Here is a 6000-nt window from a genome sequence, read left to right on the forward strand (position 1 = left end):
TTTCCATCTACAACCACTCTCTGCCTTCTGTCAGCCAACCAATTCTGAATCCAGACAGTCAAATCTCCCTGTATCCCATGCCTCTTGACTTTACAGATGAGCCTACCATGGGGAACATTATCAAATGCTTTGCTGAAGTCCATATACACCACATCCACTGCTCGACCTTCATCAACCTGTCGCGTCACCTCCTCAAAGAAATCAATAAGATTTGTGAGGCATGATCTGCCCCTCACAAAACTATGCTGACTGCCTTTAATCATGTTATGCTTGCCGAGTAGTCATAAATCCTATCCCTCAGAATTCCTTCCAAAACCTTGCTGACCACAGACATCAAACTGACGGGTCTATAAATGCCAGGGATTTCCCTATTCCCCTTCTTGAAAAGAGGAACAACATTCGCCTCCCTCCAATTCTCTAGTACGACTCCTGTGGAGAGTGAGGAAGCAAAGATCTTCACCAGCAGCTTAGCAACCTTCTTTATTGCTTCCCGGAGCAACCTAGGATAAATCTGGTCTGGCCCTGGAGACTTATCAATCTTAATGTTTGCCAAAATTTCCAGGACATCAAATTCATCAATCTTGATCTGGTCAAACCTGTTTCCCAGCTCCTCAAAATTCTCATTCACAACAAGGTCCCTTTCCTTAATGAAAACCGAAGCAAAAAAACTCATTTAGGGCTTTCCCTATCTGCTCAGACTCCATGCATTAGTTCCCTATGCTAGCCCTAACCAGCCCTACCTTCTCCCTGATCATTCTCTTATTCCTCATGTATGAGGAAAATGCTTTTGGGTTCAACCTAATCCTTCCTGCCAAGCCTTTTTTGTGTCCCCTCCTGGCTCTTCTCAGTCCATTTCTGAGCTCCTTTCTAGTAAGCCTGTAATCCTCTAAAGCTGTGTTACATCCTTGGTTCCTCCAGTTTACGTAAGCTGTTTTCTTCCTTTTGATGAGAAATTCCTCTGTTCTCGTCATCCAAGGCTCTTTAATCTTATCCTTCTTGCCTGTCTCAGAGGAACAAATTTGTGCATCACTCGCAACAACTGCTCCTTAAACAATCTCCACGTGTCTGCTGTGCTCTTTCTGTGGAACAATTGCTCCCAAACTGTACTTCCCAACTCCTGTCTGATAGTGTCATAATTTCCTTTCTCCCCAATTAAATATCTTCTCTCACTAACACATTTTCAATCTCCAAAGCTATGGTAAATGTGAGGCAGTTGTGGTCACTGTCACCAAAGTGCTCTCCCACCGCAAGATCTGACACCTGTCCTGGCTCATTACCGAGTACCAAATCCAAAACAGCCTCACCCTTAGTCGGCCTGTCTACATACTGAGTAAGGAAACAGTCCTGAACACACCTGACAAAAACAGTTCCATCCAAACCATCTGCACGAAGGAGGTTCCAGTCAATATTGGGAAAGTTGAAATCACCCATAACAACAACCCTGCTACATCTGCATTTTTCCAAAATCTGCCAGCCTACGAGATCTTCGATCTCCCAACTGCTATTAGGGGGTCTGTAGAAAACCCCCAATGAGGTGGCTGCTCCCTTGTTGTTCCCATCCAACACGCATACTGACTCAGTAGACAAACTTTCTTCAATACCCATGGTTTCTGTAGCTGTGATGCTCTCTCTCATCAGCAATTCTACACCCCCTTCTCTTTTTCCATCCTCCCTGTTCTTTTTAAATGTTCTAAATCCTGGAACATGTAGCAACCATTCCTGCCCCTGTGAAACCCACGTCTCCGTTATGGCCACAACATCATAGTCCCAAGTACTGATCCATGCTCTAAGTTGATCACTCTTATTTCTGACACTCCTTGCATTAAAGCAGACACACTTTAAGCAATCCCTTTGTTTCATTACGTGAAAAACCTTCCCGATAGCTCCACTACATCCTGTCACTGCTCCATCTACATCTTGCCCCCTCTCAGATATATAGTTCTGGTTCCCACCCCCTTGCCAAACTAGTTTAAACCCTCCCGAACCACACAAACAAATCTCCCACCCAAAGCACTTGTGATCCTCCAGTTCAGGGCAACCCGTCCTTCATATACAGGTCCCACCTTCCCCAGAAGGCATCCCAATGGTCTAAGTATCTAAAGCCCTCCCTCCTGTACCAACATCGCAGCCATGTATTAAGCTGCACTCACTGACTGTTTCTCACCTCACTGTCTCGTGGTACCAGTAGCAAACCTGAGATCACTACTCTACTCCTGCTCTTCAGCTTCCAGCCTAACTCTCTGTCGCCACAAAAAGGTAATTTTGCCACCTCCCGCACCGTCTACCTCGGCCATCTTACCTAACTCTCACCAAGACGCATGCGTTCCCACTCTCACAATTGCATGTAATGTATCATTGCTTACTCTTCCCACCCATAACCGACCACATCAATAATCCTGGATGGCCCTGTGCTGCCTCCTCAGTCATTTGATGCACTTCACCACCTGCCCTGACTTGCTGCAACACAAGCAGATGTTGCACCTACTTTAGTCTCACTCCTTGCTCTTCGTTTGCTCCTTTCAGGAGAAGACAGCACAAAGCAGGGCAGAGAGAGTCCTTATGGTTGGAATGTTGCCTGACAGCTGTGTCCTCATCACCTGCTAGGAGAGAATGCTCCTGTAGGAATACAGAGACATCCATGTCCCAACTGAATAAACTCTTCACTCTTCCGCAACCCTCACAGTATCTCTGCTGTCATAGCACACCACTTTGAACCACTGGCTGTGAGCCCACTCTCTTTAACATTGCAGGTTCCTCTACCCACCCCACCACCTTTGCAGAGAAATGCCTGGCTCCTCAGAAGTGTCCTCATACATTTCTGAAGATGAGAAGACTAAGCCCTGAAAGATGAGTTTATAATAGTTAGTTGAGTTGCCTGTAAGATATTCTGTACAGACACTCGGACCAATTTTTTTGCTTAAACAACACATTTACACAGATATTCTTACTGTATAAGGCAAATAATAGTTCAAATTTAGTTTTATTAAAACACTTGCAAGTTAACAAAATGACCGTTATGCAACACATTATGTTACCTTTTCCCAAATCGGATGTACTGCCTGGAAAATGCATATACTACCCGTTCTGGTGAACCTGACTGGTCTGCTGGATCCACTTCACTGAGCTCCATCAACAGGGCACTCAGGATCTTCTTACTGCAAAGGTAGGTCTCACAGAGAGTCTTTACCAGCCGAGTCTTGGCTGGCAGAATGGCCACCAAATGTTCCTTCTCTACCCCCTTCCTGACCCCTTCTGGAATGTTCTCTGGTTTTAAACAATGAAGTCACAGGTCAGGGGGGACCGCACCAAATGAGATTGAGTCAGGTCATCCTAGATGCAGCCAACTCCTTTCTGAGATATGTTTACTTCATGGTTCCAAGGGGTCTGGCTGAAATTGGGAAATACACAAATATAATGGTTTTCCCTGTTGTTCCTCTTTCGAGCACTCCTGTTCAATATGCGGGACAGATTTGGGCTGTTCTTTGTTTGCTTTTCAACCTGCAGTAACTTTGGCCTCTTTGCATTCCATCAAGCCATGCTTGCAAAAAATGTTTAGCCAATTTTATGTTGGGCCTAGCTGTTTAGGCTGTGGTCACTTGGCAACAGGTGGTTATTTCTGAACAAAGCAGACTTGATTGGCCGAAGGACCTTTTTTCTGTGCTGGACTATTCTGTGGTTCTACAATTCAATGAAAGTAGTTAAAAATCACATAACACCAGGTTATAGTCCAACAGGCTTATTTGGAAGCACAAGCTTTCAGAGCACAGCTCCTTCATCGGGTAGCTAGTGGGGCAGGATCAGAAGGCAAAGAATTTAGAATAATAGATCAAAGTGTCACACAACCAATGTGATGTATTGATCAAACCTCAATCGCTGCTAAGTCTTTAATCATTCAGAATAGGTTGCAGACTTATTGTGTGCATGCGTGTGTGAGGGACAGAGAGAGTGAGAGGATGTGTGTGTGTGTGTGTGTCTCTGAGAGACAGCATCTGCATGCGAGAGGGTCTGTGTGAGTCTGTGAGAATGTAAGAGTGTGGGGTGTATAGTGTAGTGGGGTCACCTGTAATGTGATGTGAACCCAAGATCCTGGTGAGACCATCCAAAGACCTCACAGGAAGCATCACCAATGCTGCCTCCTGCACCCCTGACAATTCCAGACACTGACATCTCAGGGGGAACTGTAGGTTATACAGGGTGGATGTACACAAGCTGGTGAGAATCTCACAGTGACAGCCCTGCACCTGTCTGAGGAAGAAACACCCCAGGCTGCTGGCACATGGAGCACTGCTGGTGACCAGGTTCCTGCCCAGCCCCAGACAGGAGATGGCCCTGTAGTATCAGCAATCAGGGACTTTGCCTACATGCACAGGGTGGAACAGGAGACTTGGCCAGGGCATGTGGAACACAGTGGCCCTTGTATCTCAGAAGCTGCTGTCGGGCAGTGCATCTGGCAACCCTCTGACCATTTCCATGGGTAGGCAAGAGCTACTATGGAGAGCAAGACCCAGCAGCTGCAGGCTTTGCTGGGCAGGCTCATACATCATTACCCCAACCACTGGTCCTCAGGACAGGAAGCGTAGTGACGATGGTGTGGGGAACCTTGACTTCAGCCCCATTCTCAGAAAGGGGAGGGTGGTCCCTGGAAAGACCCAAGCCGAGGTGCGACCACAGAGAGGCTACTCTGCACCTTCCACTCAGTGCACAAGGTTGGACCCTGTGTCTCCTCCCAGTCTACCTTTGTCTGACCCTTGGAAATTCAAGCCTGCGAGCATCACCCAATTTCCGGCAAGACATCCAGATACGCCCTGTGCCCACACCCCCCCCCCCCCCCCCCCCCTCCCCTACCCCCTGCCCGCCTGTTCTAGTCACCTGGTCAAACCTCCAGCACCAAGGACACCATTTTCAATTAGTTCCCTCCATCTCAGCGGCGGAACCAGGAAGTGCATAAAAATGTACAGGGAGGGAGGGAAAGAAGGAAATATATCGAGGGTATTCTGGTTGTATGGATGAATGTTACTCTCAATCCATGCATAAGTGTGGCTGATGTTAACTTTCATGTGTTTGTGGGTCTCTCTGGTTTGGTGTTAAGTGTACCTTTCGAACTATCTGTCAGCTTTTCATGGCCACAGACAAGACTCAATTCATGGAGCTGAGAGCCTATCGCACCCTGTGGAAGCAGGGAGAACAATGTGTACTCACAAGATTGGGTTAAGATGACCACTGTGTCCTTCTTCATTCAACATCTCAAATGTTTGGTTCCCTCTGGGAGCAAGATTGTAGTGGTCAAAGAGCGCCTGGACCTAGGGAGGTACTACACACTGAGAGGATCAATGCTGTACCAAGGGCAGGGAATATTCCTGATGTGGTCATTCACTGCCCCGCACCATGAAGGCCAGGGTTTTCCTGACCATGGACACCTACTTCCTGCCTTGCCCCTTTCCCATCCCTGCCTTACCAGAGCTACTGCCTGCTGACGGTGAACCTCCCCCCAGGTACCATTGCCCTGACCCGGGATCCCCGATCCCAAAGGCAAATTTGCCAAGGCTCAGCCATACGGTCACAGCCAAAGTTACCCCTCCTGCCCCGTCGCCTTTAGTTTCTGTGATTCAACCCTTCATGGTCGCACCCTCTTGACCAACATGCCCAGAAAGTCCTGGGCAAGATGTACCCAGACCTCCAACTGGTACTTAGGTATCTCCCAGACTGCGATAGCCTTACCCACAGGTGGACTTGTCAGTATGGAATCAACAGACTGACCATAGCCCACTTTAGGGAGCAGCAGAGGAACAGACTCACTGACTGGATCATGCTAACTAGATGCTGGAACGTGTCTAATTCTCTCAACTGGTAAGGGAGGCTGCCCTGGACCTGTTGTAGTGGGACACCCTGACTAACATGTTCAGTGAGGAATACTTCCCTTGAACCTTGCTTGCTTGCTGCGCACATGGTGTGGTTGCTGCTTAAGCTGTTGGCACCTGGTGAAGGCTTTGGGTGATATAA

The sequence above is a fragment of the Hemiscyllium ocellatum genome, chromosome 26 (genome assembly GCF_020745735.1).
Source record: "Hemiscyllium ocellatum isolate sHemOce1 chromosome 26, sHemOce1.pat.X.cur, whole genome shotgun sequence".
NCBI classification, from domain to species: domain Eukaryota; kingdom Metazoa; phylum Chordata; class Chondrichthyes; order Orectolobiformes; family Hemiscylliidae; genus Hemiscyllium; species Hemiscyllium ocellatum.